The 15,468-nt window shown below is 39.1% G+C and overlaps 2 long non-coding RNA genes across 2 annotated transcripts in view; one reads left to right on the forward strand and one right to left on the reverse strand.

Annotated features, from left to right (window-relative positions):
- LOC124173376 overlaps positions 1–13,024 on the forward strand; it is a 37,783-nt gene extending 24,759 nt beyond the window's left edge. Inside the window, exons 2-3 of the long non-coding RNA XR_006868536.1 lie at positions 71–149; positions 12,763–13,024. This is a non-coding gene — a long non-coding RNA (uncharacterized LOC124173376). The remainder of the gene's footprint in view (positions 1–70; positions 150–12,762) is intronic.
- Positions 12,792–14,842, reverse strand: LOC124173375. Its single transcript, XR_006868535.1, has 2 exons — positions 13,697–14,842; positions 12,792–13,291 (listed from the first exon to the last, which is right to left on the reverse strand). It is a non-coding gene; the product is annotated as an uncharacterized LOC124173375 (long non-coding RNA).
- Positions 14,843–15,468: the final 626 nt, after the last annotated feature.

The following is a 15,468-nucleotide window of genomic DNA, read 5'->3' on the forward strand; positions in this document are numbered from 1 at the left end:
AACGATCACTGGGACAATCGTAATCTGAACGAGGCATTTGTCCATGTTAATGATGTGCCTTTCATTGCAGGAAAACCTTAAGTGGATACTAAGCCAGAGAGAGTGGATGTCAGCGTGGAAACGGACGAGGAAAATGCCGAGAATGAAAGGTATGATGGGAATACACTGTATCAATATACGTTGAGTCCACAATAGGGTGCCTCATTTGCCACATTTGTTTAGGAGTGAATCATAATACAGTAAAACCTCTATGTAGTGAACCTCTTTACATCGTAAACCTCCATACTTCGTACCAACCCTCTGGTCCCGTCAGATTTACATGTAAATTTATAGGCAAACCTCTATATAGTGAACCTCTTTATCTCGTAAAACCTCCATATATCATACCAACAAGTCAGCCCCGAGACGGTCTAACTACCTCCGCAAATCGTACCGAGACAACTAGAGACCATTAATGCAGCCGCGATTACCTACATGGAATGACATTGTCAGCGATAAATGTTTCACGCTTATTTTTTTCTTATACACCTTTAATAATTTTCACGTTAACCATTAGTTAGGGCATCCAACTATCCTAATCATATTAGGTGACGTAAATGAAGACAGAACACAACGTTTTCTCTCGAATCATGGTCAAACTCGCGCAATAGCACTCGCTTTCTTTTACTGATGGCTTTATTTTCTTGTAAGTGCCTGCATACTATGTTCAATTAATAAAAGAGGCAACCAGCGCAGCCTATGATCACTTGCTGACGGAAATATTTCAACTAACTTCACTTCCATCCATGGAGACAGAATTACTCGACCGCATTGCTACTTCCGCTTCTAAAACGAAAATTTTTCATGAATTTTCCGCGACTTGAAATAAATCATACAGTTTCGCAATTATTTTATTCCCATATTTCCCGGTGTAGCACTTTCTTGCTACCGCCTTGGTAATTTTTTCGAAGCTTTCATGAACGATCGTAGTTTAAAATTTATTGCGCTTAGCGACAGTCATATGTCTTGCCTGCGTATTTATGCCGCGAAATCTGACTCTTCCATCGGGAGTCCGGGACGTCAATTTCTAGCAATACTGAACGAACATCAATCCATGCGCGACAGTGTTAGGTGAAGGAGACAGCTAATTAGCTGATAAGCGGTAGGGCAATTAAATTTTTTACCGTCGCCGCCGCATTCTAAAGTAGTTCGCCCAGCATTCTCACCGGGAAATCACGTCCTTTCGCAGACCAAGCGTTTCTGTGTGCCCTCAACAGAGTTTTTCTTCGGAACGCTACGTGCAATGTATTTTGGAGAGAGGGAATTCAACAAAATTTTCAAATTTACGCTCAATTTTTGTCTATTTTTTGCAGTAGTCACGTGTTTATTTTTTTATAATCTCTAACAAGTCACATGTTATAAGAATGATAAATCAATTCTAAAAGATATAATAAGGAGTATTTTCAATTATTTGCCATTAAATATGAAAATTAATTAATCATAGGCTGATGGTGGATTCGAGAAATAAAAGAAGGGGACTGCTTGACATTACCACATAATTAGCAATTTTCCTAGCCATAAACGAGGACAGGCAGAAGGCAGTGACCTTTGGAATACCATCATTCACCCTCACATCTATTTTAAACAACCGAGGAAAAACAGAAGGAACTGTATACCTAGGCTACACAAATAAAAAAACTCAGGCAGTTAAATACGAGGATGAAGAAATTATGTTTAGAAATATAAAACTATTGTTCTTTCCTCCGAACACTATTAGTAAATTACAACCCTTAGACCAGGGAATTATTTCTTAGGTCAAAAGGCATTAACGAAAACAGCTAGTGATTTATTTATAGTGAAAATGACATTAAAAAGTGCTCATGGAATTGAAAACATTATTTCGAAAGAGTTTGAAAAAATATTTAAGCGAACCCATTAACTAATTTATTTTCCAAAAAGGCCTCTTGAACAATTTACTTTCACCCCTGTGTAATCATTAAATTGTAAATATATGTTCACTTATGCATACCTATATGTTTAAATATATTAATATAATGGCTTAAAAGACAGTAGCACCTTTCATTTCCCAAGGATATGAAAAATTGGTGCCTACTACTAAAACCTCTCTATAGTGAACCTCCATACATCAAATTGCCCAAATTTTGGTCCCCTCCATTACGATGTAAAGAGGTTTTACTGTACCTGGCAAAAATGGCTTTCCTGGATGGTAATACAAATATGATTTTTTTTCCTAATCGGTTTATACGAGAGTGTTTTTTTTCAAACTCCGATTGCTCAGCAAAAACACCATACAAGCAACAGGCTGGTACTGCGCAGAAAAGGCCTCCTTACCTTAGTTAACTCTATCATCAACTGATTGCGGTATTCATTGGAAATTCTCGCCTTGCCCGGGAGTCTCGATCGGTGTCGAGAAATCTCGAAGGGGCGAGACTTCTCGACTCTCGTCATGACTCTCGACACAGGCGAGACTCTCCCCTCGCTGAGAGTCTCGTCCCTGTAATGCCAAGAAATGACATTCTCGTCTCAACTGCCGAGACGAGACTCTCGCACAGCACTAGCCAAGCCAAGCGGAGTTTTCTTTATATATCCTCTTCCAAGCTCCCAGCCAATCAGCTGTCTTCTTGGTGATTCTCGAACAGGGTTGATTCATATACTATGATTGATGGTTTTGGTGAAAAATTTCAGTCCGGGCGTTGCAAGGTTAGGTTGGGGAAGGCATATGGGAAGGGATTAGGGCTGATTTAGGGTATCGGTGCTTGGGTTTAGGAGGTAAAACATAGTCCCAAAGATTCTCAACTAAACTATTTCTGGTTTTTTTACGTGAATTACGGAAAAGCGTCAGAGCAAATTTTAAATAAGTCAGAATTGGGCAAATTTTTAGATCATTTCGTATTTGTCTATTACTGACAAACCAAGGGGGGCCTATGATTTTTCGAATTATTTTATTTTCGCAAATTTGCAGTTTTTTCAGATGGCATGCACTGGCATGAAGCCATACAGGGGAGGCGTACGTAAGGAGCGATTTAATTGACGAGTTGTATAGAAGAAGTTTCGTTTTTAATTCTAGCGGAGATGTTGATTTAAGCAAAGGGAATAAAGCGGTGTGAATACCAATTGACTTATCAGTTTGTGACTTGATATGGCTGGCCCATGTCAAACGTTTGTCTAGGATTACGCCAAGATATTTGGCGGTTTGCACAGCACTAGTTCTGATCCATGACAATACCCGTCATCACAGTGCAGATGCAGCCCAACTGCTCGTGCAATTTCAATAGGACATTTTTGATCACCCACCATAAAATGCCAACATATAGTGCCATGTGTTTTCCATATGTACACTGAAATGAAGATGTGGCCAAGAGGAAAGCATTTTCAAACAGGCTTTGAGCTTCAGAACTAAGGCAAAATTCATTAAAGGTCATTGTGGCAACATCCTATGAAGGAGGTATTGTAAAACTTGTCCACAAGCATGACCAATACCTCGATTGCAGTGGTTATTTTTGTCGAAATTACACCATAAGTATGCTCAATAATTAGCTATGAAATAATTTTTAATCAATCACTTTGTCTTCTGTTCATGACCCAGATTTTAAAAAAATACAACCATCCTACATTCTTTATGCCATTTTGCCTTAAAATTTTGATAAAGGGTTAAGAGGACATGATGAATGTGAAAATTCAAACAATCCTGGCATATTTTGAGTTGTAGTTAATCTCATGGCCGAATCAGGTTCAACATTATAAAAGCACGTTCAACGAACAAATAACGGAGTGCTTTTGGGGCTCTCAAGAACAATTCAGAATGAGTTAATAGAAGGAAAGCTGATCATGTTCAATTTGATTATAATATGAGTGGAATTAAATTAGAAAGAGTGACATCCCATAAGGACCTCGGGGTGATCTTCACCAGTACCCTAAGTTTTACTAAACATGTAGAGGAAATCGTGTCTTCCTCAATGAGGAGCTTAGGGTACGTACTAAGGTCAACAAAGTGCTTTAAAAATATAAAACCCATGATAGTTCTGTACATAGCTCTTGTCAGGAGCAGGTTGGAGTACTGCAGTGTAGTGTGGTCTCCATGCAGTAAGAGATATATTGAAGCTATTGAGAAGGTTCAAAAACGTTTTTTGAGAGCTGTATATGTGAAAGAATATGGGATTTATCCTGTGATGGATAACCATGTACCATCCAATAAATTGTCACTAATGTATGACTTACAGAGACTTGAAAATAGGAGGCACATGAATGATCTCATGTATTTATATAAAAGTGTGGATTGTATGATTGACTCCAAAATGTTAGAGATGATAGACTTTTATGTTCCCAAAGTGTGTTGCAGGAATAATAGACTGTTTCAGATAAAGAGAGTTAACACCAAGTAGTATGGTGAAAAGTCACCTCTAAGCAGAATGTGCAAGAGGTATAAAAAACATTCCAGGGAACTGGACATATTTGGACCAAGGTCAAAATATATCGACTATGTGAAGGCCTGCTTTAAATAATGGTTTCTGAACTTTTAATTTTTCTTTAAACTGTAGTAATACTGGGTACACATATGGTTTATCCACGTTATTGATGTTGATTGTTGGATAAACTAAAATTTAAATAAATTCAATATATTATGTATATTTAGACATCATTTGCTACAAGCTTACTCAAACCAACTTTTTTGCCTTCAAAGTTGATGAAACAACAGATTGCAACTTTGTCTCAGCTTCTTTTTATTGAAGGGTACGAATTAAATGGCATAATAAATGAGCGATCCATCAGTTTTGTCACACCCAAAGGTTATGATTCAGAGTCTGTTAGCAACGCAATTTTTTTTACCCTGGCACAATTAAACCTTGATAAAACATCAAACAAAGTGATTCAGCAAAACTACAATGGTACCTCATAGATGCGCAATTATGTACATTAATGTACATAGATGCGCAATTATGTACATTAATGTACATAGATGCGCAATTATGTACATTAATGTACATAATTGCACATCTATGTCCGCAGCAAAATTGTTATACCAACTTCATACCAACTAAATTTCATTATAAAACGTTGTCACTCAAAACAAACAATTGAAAACATTTATCAGCAGAATTGACATTTGAATACCAATTGACCATGAGCATGGAATGTTTAAGTTGCATATTGATGATAACAATGACCATGCTACTATAAGAAGTTTGTCTTAAAAATACTTAAAGACCAGGACTTCACTTTCTTGCTGGACTTTTAAAGTCACGTATAGGTTAATGTGACATCAATTCCAACATAAAACAATGCATTGCATTAAGGCAATGAATTGTTTTATGAGCCCCAAGGCACAGGAGTATGTTGGTGAATTCAAATCTGTGGTACAATGTACAATAGGAACCTCATCTACATGATGTAACTCCACGGGGTCACCGGGTGGAGAGTAAGCCAGCGCGGTCACGGGTCAGGGGTGTAAATAATACGGAACTCGCGCGTGGGAGAACTCAACGCATGACGTGAGGCAGCTGTTCTCGGATGCCGAGAGGGGAAAAATAGGAGGGGAAGCAGAGGAGGTTGTCAGTTCGGAGGTGAGGCCCAGAGGCTCTCTCTCTCTCATCTCTCGCGAATCATTTCACGTTTGCTTCTCCTCCACCCGAAATATTCATTTTCATCGCATGCTTAGTCTGTTTCCCTGTTAATGAAGGTAATTAAATTGCATAATTATTTGTTGATTATTAAAAATAAATGCTGTTATAGATACTTTGTGTCCCGACCTTTCATTTGGCAACCTGTCACGGTTCCCCGGATAAGGACTTATTTCACGACCCAATTCATGTTAGCCTGGTATTAGTTTAGTAGTGGTGTAGACAGAGGGACGGTGCCCATACGGTTACAATATTTAAGATAAGCCGAGCACGGGCAATGAACCTGAACCAAGTAAAAGTTAACGTAAATTATTTGTGAATGACAAATGCATCGTAATAAAAGAAGTCTGGTGTAATTACTACCAGAGTAGACAGCCGTTTGTCATTCTTGGACCATTCGTCCGCAGAAAAATTGTTGTGGCTAAGTTTGTCCCCTGAATTTAAAAATAAATTTCCTGAGGTGGAATTTGGTAAAGCTACAGAGGTATTCAATTTTAATCATGCAGAATCAAATCAAGAATTACAATTTATGTATGGTAGAAATGATTTCTCAAGAGCCATCACTGTGTTGAGGATGATCAATGTGTCCATCAGTCTCATCCTCAGTCCGTTTGTTTATCCTGTCATTCACAGAAGAGACAGGGCTGCCACTCAAACGTGAAAATCTTAAAACCGTGAATAAGCCGCGAGTTTTGCCTGCCGTGAAAAAAGCCTGTAAAAAGACATGAATTTCGTCATATTACAGGGTTCCCACTCAACCGTGAAAACCTTAAAACGGTGAATTTCTTCTACCGTGAAAAAACCTGGAAATAGCCGTGAATTTTGTCTTAAAACCTTAAAAATCTCTCAAACTTGATTGTAGAACTAAGATAGACGGGTTAAAAGAATAATAAACGATATTTCAATCATGTTTCAAGGTCATTCACGTGTAGGCAATGTCCACGCATTAATCTACACCCGTGTATTCCAAGCGCAATTATTAATTGGTCCGTGTGCCATGACAGCACATTGACCTTAAGCCTGCGATTGGAAGACGTTAATCCTGGCAAAAAATCAGGCACTTCTTCACTTCCCTGCCACCCTGCTCTCTCCATTTTCCCACTCACACCCTTTTAGCCGGACATGAATTTTTCTAACAGTAGGTGACGTCATGAGAGATAATACTGTCATTGCTGCGTTAGCATTCAAGGCATCTGTCGCGTTTGTTACATTTGGAGTTAACTTGCGGCCAATGATTGTTACTTGATCAATATTTCTGCCTAAAATGCCCTATCTACAAACCGTGAATTTGATGATATTTAGACCGTGAAAACCTGGAAAAAACAGTGTATTTTATAATGTAGTTGGAGTGGGAACCCTGGATTACTTTAAAAATCTCTCAAACTTTATTTTTGATCTACGATTGAAAGAGCATAAGAAAAATTGATTTGTTGATCATGCTTCAATGTCAGTCATGCGCTGACACTGTCAACAAATTTATCTGCACAGGTACATCCTAAGGGCAGATATTGGTCTGTATGCCGTGATGATACATTGACCTTAAGCCTGCACGAAAGCCGGAATACTGCTAACCAAAGTGTTCATTATCCCTGGTGAAAATTCAGACACTTCTTAATTTCCCTGGCACCCTAATACCTCCATTTTCTTGCTCACAACCTTTAGCGTGAGTGGAATTTTGGAAGCAATACATGCCGTCAGGGGAGATAGCACTTTCATTGCTGCGTTTGCATTCATGGCGTCTGTCCCGTTAGTTAAATGTTTAGTTAACCTGCCTTATTTCTGCTTTAAATGGTTTATCTGAAAACCGTGAATTTGACGACACCTAGACCTTGAAAACCTGGGAAAAACTGAGAATTTTATATGATGCCAAGAGAGAAAATAGTAATTACTCCATGTGAAATGATGTATCATTTGATTAGTGCAGGAAGGTAAATTGAGAAACTATATAAACCAAAAAGAAATCAATCAGATATAATAAATAATGTGTCCATAATTGTACCCCCACATTTCCATAGTGGCTCTAAACGATACAACTTCCATGGGACATTATAGATTAGTGTATACCTATTGTAAGAGGGAATGGAGAAAATGCCTGGGATGATTGAATTAATCTGGCAGAGAAATGAGAAGCAACTACTAACTTTCTCATTTTCCGGAATTACACCCTGAAGTGCTGTAAAATGACCTCTTCACAGGCTTCTTCAGAATTTTGAGTTTAAGGGAATACGACTCTGCTATGTCATCAGTTTGGCAGAGAAAGAAAAGAGAGATTCAAAGAGGAAGTTTCCTTGGAAGTTGGCGGTTGTAAATGATGAAATTGATGCTATATTAACAGAAGGAGCTTTGATGGAATTGTAGGTAAGAGGTAGCCGGTGGCCAAGGGATCTCAGGAAAATGGTGGAGAGGTAGATGGAACAGAGATGAGTTCCATGTTTAATGGGAAGGGACACGGAGGGAGAACATTGAAAGAATGTCGTTAGAACTGGAGTGGCCATTCATGATTCGGTGGAAAAACCTGATGTCAGTAAGTGTACATTGTCTTTGTAAGGGAACTATGGCAAATTTAGAGAGGAGATCATCAGAAGTGAGATAAATGAGGGAGGGGTTAAGATTTTTCTTGACATTAACACATTCAGTGCAGAGCACCTCAATTGACATGGTCCTGCAGTGGCGGTTTGCCCATAAGGACTCTCGGACGCCGCCCCTCCCAAATATTTGAAAAAGTACAAAAAATAAATATCCATTAATTTATAATTATACATCTGATTAATCAAAGCGTTTTTTCAGTCCCACGCATCGAAAGTGTTGGAAAAAAACGAAAAGAAATAGCGCGAGAAGTTCGTATGTGTAGCCTTGGGGCGCTGGCCAGAACGTCCCAATCCATCCCCATGCAGTTATATGGAGAGTGGTAGTGGTGGGGGCCGCTGGTGCTATGACGCGTCTAACGTTGTGTCTTATGGAAGTCTTGGGACGTCGTCCGAGAATGCGCAGAGCGACGAGTGAGTTGACATCGCTGCGCAGGCCGGCGGGCGTATAATCTGGCGTCTACTTGGTGCTGCCACAGAAAAGGGACCTACGGAATCAGAATGGTCACTGTACTGGGTGTAGTTATACGATTTTAATTTTTAATTACTGGTAGGTATTGCTACAGTAAATAAATTATCCCATTATGCTTGCGTTTTTTGGTGTTTGAATTCCGGAACACATAAAATCCAACCAGTTAAAGGCCGTATTGACGAAGGAAAACTATATTCTCGAGTATTTGACACAGTTCTGTTATGATTACGAATTTCAAGAACCTTGGGGAAACTAATATTATAATATTTAGGCCTTAACAATGTATTCATATCTTCCCGATGATTAGAAATACGGTACCTATTTTTCAGATAAATTTACCAAAAGACCTGGAGTATTAGGAAAAATCAGTTAACATTCCCAACTGATTTATAATTTAAGAAATAGTTGCGTGCGTGATAGGGTGAAGGATTAAATATGATTTAAATCGTTAAGCGCGACTTTAAATAGAGTCATTCAATTAATGTCATGAAGTGCCGCGTACAATGCACCTTTTGTGTGTGGGTTCATCATTTTTCTAGCCGTCCTTGTTGTATTAGTTCATGTTCACCTAATTCCTCGGCGGCAGAGCGGTAGCTGTCTGACGGAAAATGCCCACTTGGGTCTGATTTAAGTGGCCTCGAAGAGTTCATATCAATGCGGAAATCCTTACAGCTCCCATCTGTGGCTCAGTCGAGTCGTCTTCTTTTACGATCTAGAACTTATTTTCTATTATATCATGGCAATGATTTCGAAGACACGGTTATTCCAAATGCGACCCGTTGGCGTCTCGTGTGTTTACCACATATGAATCTCTCTCGGAGTATCTGAATATTAGACTCAAGGAGATGGTCCGTGACGTCCTTTGTTTGCTTGAATGCCTTTGCTGACCTTAAATCCGTCCCTCAGCTGAATCAGCATTAGTGGACCACGACTTCTATCTCCCTTGAGTCGTCCTTATAGTAACGGCAAGAGTCTCGGAAAGAACGGAGTGAAATGAGTTCAGACATCATTTTCGAGGAGTTAATTGTGCGTAATTACCGATTAAGAAGTTTCTTAGTGCTGTGTGTACATTCAAGAAGACAATTTTGAATTAATCAACAGTGCTCGTTTTTTTAAGGGAAATATAGGGAAAAATTGTCCCAATTCTGTGTCCAGGCACCTTGTTCTTTTTGGTCGTATTTTTCGTCGGCCTATTTTGTGTCGTCCCTTGTTTATTTATAGACTAGTGCCCTTGCCATGTGTTCAATCAGAAAGAAATTGTTGTCCAGCGCTGATTTCAACGAACGTGTAATTGATCACTTTGCTGGACAAAATGAAAGAAGGATGGACTTTTGCAATATAACTAAAGGCCTGTGAGTATTTCATATTTTGTTAAAAATGTGTGAGAAATGTTTAATTGTTGATTTTAAATCATACTGTATTCAAGAAGCAACGCGAACACCGCCATCAAAGTTTACATCTGCAATAGCAAAGCGCGCGCATTCTAGTAGTGTTTGTTGCCTAGTGGAAGTCAGTGACACTCTCCTCCCTCCTCAGGTGTTACAAGTGTCATTGCTACCTAAATCACAAACATGACAAATAACGCATCATGATTGCAAAACGAACAACAGAAGTGCATTGCGGGCATATCCGCACGAAGAATGTAGACGCTAAAGCCTAAAGTTACGCATTTTCGCTTGTATTTGCAAAATATCGCAGCAAATATATTTTTATTCTTCAAGATCATTGATCAGTATCATCGAGAGTCCGGACTAAGTCGATCCGTATGGCCGAGAGTCTACTGCATTTAGTATTTATTAATCAAGCTTTATTAGGAAAACTAGGTATTTTTGTTGAAAAAAACGGAACGTATGGCATCACAGAATTTAATTCCTAGATTGCCGTAAAAACTTAATAAAATACACGAAATATTAAAAAATTATGACCCCCCGGTGGAGTGCGCCCCCCCTAGCATTTGAATCACGAGCCGCCACTGTGGTCCTGTCTAAGCCAAGATGCGGAGCATGTCAATTGACATGCTCTGCCGGTCGGATCGGGGAGCCCTTTCTCCGCCTCCGTACGCGACTAATATCCACTTCTGTGTCCTCCGATCGTGTGTATGGCGTTTAGCAAGCTTTCCTCTTTCAACTCGTGCGTGCCGTATGTAAATAACACTATTTGAACGGAAGTTATGGTCCAAAAACCTCTCTAATTTTCTCTCTTATTTTATTGGCCAATCTGATTACATTCACGAAAATCATTATATGTGTTAATGAAGAAATTAATGGGCCTATTAAGAGTTTTGAGGGACAGGCGGAAGACCAAACGGGCAAACAATAATCATTAACCCTTAACCAGTGACGTGCAATAGGGTGGTTTCCTATTATTTTTTTATTGCCTTAATCGAAAGATTATTACTCCTGGAGTACGTATTTCACGCTTTTAGATTTTTAAATGATAATATCTATTTTTCGCGATTAAATGAAAAGTGAAAATTTTCAAGCGCGCGAAAACGCGACGCGTTAGTAGGAATGATGGGAAATCTCTCCGTACGACGTATTTCTGGTTCCCCCTCCGCCCGGTGAGGTGACCTTGAGGCGAGGCTTAGCGCTGATACGTCGCAGGCTGCCAGCGGGTAGCCTAGTGCCCTGCCGCCTGGTAGCGCTTGGCTTAAATAAGGATTATTAATACCTTATCAAACGAGGAAAACTTTCCGACCTTAGCCAGTTTTAATAAGTGATTATTAAGACATGTTTCCCTGAGCTCTGCGCCTCATGCATGCATTGGTAACCTCAGACGACGTATAACTCCTATCTTCTCCTATAGAAACTAGGTCCCTGTGACGTCACGTGGAGTGGCATCGCATGGGCGCCAATCTGGCCCTTTTCAAATGAGGATAAAAATGGACCATTGCCATTCGTCTACACCGGCATTTATAAAACGAAATAATTTGTATATTATGAATACACTAATGGTGGGTAACGAATCGCAATTATTGCCTTTTGTTTTCTTTAATGAAGGAAACTACCCTATTCTTGTTACACTACCAGTGACGTACAGTCTGGGAGATATTGCAACGCCATTTTTATTGTTTTGATTAAATTTTCTTTGAATGCTTGACTATTTTAAAACTTATATTAAAATTTTTACTCTCCCAATACGAACCAATGTGTCATTAAAAAAATTGTGATTTGAAGCAGGATCAAAAAACTGATGCCAAAAACACTTGAGATTTATGTATCAATATTTCGCCAGATTCAAAAAAGGCCTTAAATGTTGAAGTTGGAAGGCTAAGTAGTAAGTAGCCATGAAATTTATCCCACTTATTCCTTTTCTCGATGCATTCTTAGTAAGTGACGTGCGGTCTCACAGACCGCTAATCAGAGTTCAATTGCAAATTTACAGAAATTGATAAAAGGAGCGTTAAATTTTAAGAGTGGGATGTCCTTGTTATGCAAAAATATGAAGCTAACGAGAATTATAGATATTTGAAATCTTAATTTTGAAAAAATTCATAGTCTCTCAGACCGCACGTCACCGGTTAAGGGTTAAGTGGAAAAACTCATGCGGAGCATCGTTCTGCACTAATGGTTTAGAAGGGGGGCACAACATACACTGCCTAGCGGCCGCCCTAAGAGGCGCATCCGTTTCCCTCAGCATCTGTTGGACTACCAACTCTATAACCTTTTCCAATTTTTTTTTCCTCCAAACATTTGCTAATTTTCTGCCTTTTTCTTTCGTTTCCCTTTTTTTCTCTCTACTTTTCCTCTTCTATTCTTGACCTTGTTTAATAACTTTTGATGATATTCCTTGGAGTTTAGGTCAATTTAAACCAAATTATAGCCAACGTTTCGATTTATTTAAAATCATCCTCAGGGCTATGAAAGTGAAAACATGAACAATATAAAATACAAAGATGACAACGATATACAAAATTTTTACATAAAAATGTTACGATCGCGTTTTTTATACAGTAATATAATTTAAAGTATACACACATATATATATAAGAACAGAATAGAATACACAAAAAATTTTGACATACCTCTTAACTTTGTACATATTTATTGATGTTGTGTTACTAAGGTTTTTTTTCTCTCCACACTAGGTTAACTCACTGCAGTGTGAGAGAGAAGAGTGTGGTGACGTGGCGGAGCTCTTAATTTCAAGCGCCGTCACCAAGGCCAGCCACCTGGCTGAGGTCGTTGCCCTGGGACCCTGAGGCCCCTGCTGCCGCCACCAGGGTACACAGTACCAAGCGCCAGGCGAGAGGGAGACGCTGACGAAACGGCAACGGAGATGGAATATCGCGCATGAGAGACATTGAGCAAGTGTATCGCTTACCATCGCAATAAACGTGGTCGAATTTACTTTCGTTTACTTTATTGAAGTGAGGTTAATTACCGGAGTACCCCATAACCCCATCAGTGACAAGAGAGCCAACCTGCCTTGCCTTTCCTCTGGAGCTTGCCCTTCCTCCTAGATCAAGGCTGGCTCATCATCTGCACTCTCCAACTCCACAGGCAAGAAGACTGTCTTCACTTGTTTTTGGTGCCCTCCCATGAACTCCTCATCAGAATCCAAATTCGACATTTCGTCCGCTCTCCGCAACTTAAAACGAGCTTGCTTAAATGTTTCTGAAATATTTTAAATAACATAAGTACCTATGACCACCAAGACTTAAAACTGACCAGGAATGATCACATTACATTTCTATTTCTAATATTTTTATTAGCGATAAAGATAATATCCCAAAATCCATTTTAGAACTGTTTGAGTTATTTCTCTGCCCTGTATCAAAGTTCAAAATGTAAGCTCTTAAATGTGGAGTTGGTACTAAGGTTAAAACAATACGATATCTAAGGCATCACATTCTATTCTCTTATAACAAAGGTATGATGAGATAGAAATATTATGGGAGAGGAATCAATATTCCTTTAGATAAGTGGCGCACAAATATTCTCTCAAGTATCAAACACCATCAACCAAATTTATAAATGTCGAAGGACCCACAGTTAAATCATTTCATAGAAATGACTCACCATACTCTGCCAGCACTGCCACTTTGAAAAAATGCCAGTCTTTTTCAGGATGTGCGTATGTCCTCAACAGCCGGTCTCTGATTTCATCCGCCTTTGTATTTGGATAGTAACACCAGATCCTTAAAATCAGTGTCCCATACTACCATTATTGCGTGCTGTGAAGTGTAGAAATAACTCACTTGAATACAAAATAAAAGGTAAAAGTAATTTTATGAGTGCAAGTTACCTAATTTCACAGTTACAATGCAGACAATGTCAATAGCTCATAAGTTAGTCCTATTTGCTAGTAAGTAAATGCACATATACTCGAAATTAACGAAGTAATTGGGGATTTTTACTCAGTGGGTCGTGTATGCCCTTTGAAATGACCTTTCAAGGCACTCTATTCTCGTATTCATTATCGTTTTGCTGCCAGTGTCACAATAGCCACCATTGACAAATTTCTCCTGCTGCCACTACGTACCACTTTCCTACCCGCTCTCTGTACACTTGCACTAAGCACACATTATAGAGAAGCAGTAATGAGAGATTAAAAATATCTCTTTCACACTTGTCGCAATTCTTCGCAGTAACTTCACAATATCGCCATCTCACGCTCCAGTAATGAAGCGTGAGGTGGCGATATTCGTATCGATGAAATGATTGCTATTTGCCCTAAAAACTAATTCCATGTGATAATCCCCTTGATAAATTCTTTCCCTTGTAATTAATTTTCTTTGGCAAAGCGTAAAACTCGCCCTTATTATAGTTAACGTTGGAACAACGCTTCCGACATGGCATGATAACTGCTCCTGCAAAATATTTTTTGCAGGAGCAGTTATCATGTCATTAATAATTATCTTTATGCATCAGAAAGATGTAAAGCTGACAATAGATAGGAGGAACACCGAACAGCGTACGATTGGTGTAGGTATACCATTCCCTATAATTCTACCGCAAGACCTTACATGGATGCAGTTCGGGAAACCTGAAAAAAAACACGCCCAGACGATCGTTGACCGAATATTGCTAGATGAATGAATTTTGAAGTAGTCTTCTGTAATATCGGCAGATGAGTAAAGCGATGACACGTGTTACGAATGCAATCAGTTAGGAAATTTATAAAAAAATATTATCCATTCTGAATCACTCAATCGGATTTTTACCTCCTCCCGGGGGTGCGGATAGCGTAGTCATTTGTTTTCTTGAAGAAAAACTATAAAAACCAGTATTTCGGACGTATTTGGGATTAGCAGTGCCTTTAGAAATAAGTGCACATTTGTATTATAATACTTATAGTTAGGACAGAGTGGTAATCATGGAATTCTTTCTCATTTTATGAGGATAATAAGTGATGGATGACGTCAGGTTTTCTCTTCTGCTTTCTGCTGCACAATATCGGTCGACCTCTCGATTGTTCGAGGGTGTACAAACGAATCGATATTAAACGAGACCTTTCCCATTTGGCGCCTTTGGCCTTTGGCGCCAAACAGTTTTGAGCCGGCATCGCGCGGTGAAGCCGGTGTGCGCGGAAATGTGGTTCGTTTCAGGTGGTTTTACTAATTAATATATTATTGGTGACTTTGCGAATGAAGCTGGTGTTTATGAGTTTAGGTGGCAGTTAAACTTCGCTGTTAGATGGACCCCTGACCGGTTCTTTTCATAATTTGTAAGTACATCTGCAAATGTTCTGGTAGATTTTTGAGTGTGTTTTAATCACGTGGGAAAATCCTTGTATAGTAGTGTGTTTCAACTTCCAACGTAAATACAAGCTATCTTACATGTATAGTCGT

Source organism: Ischnura elegans, unplaced genomic scaffold (assembly GCF_921293095.1).
Source record: "Ischnura elegans unplaced genomic scaffold, ioIscEleg1.1, whole genome shotgun sequence".
Taxonomy (NCBI): Eukaryota; Metazoa; Arthropoda; class Insecta; order Odonata; family Coenagrionidae; genus Ischnura; species Ischnura elegans.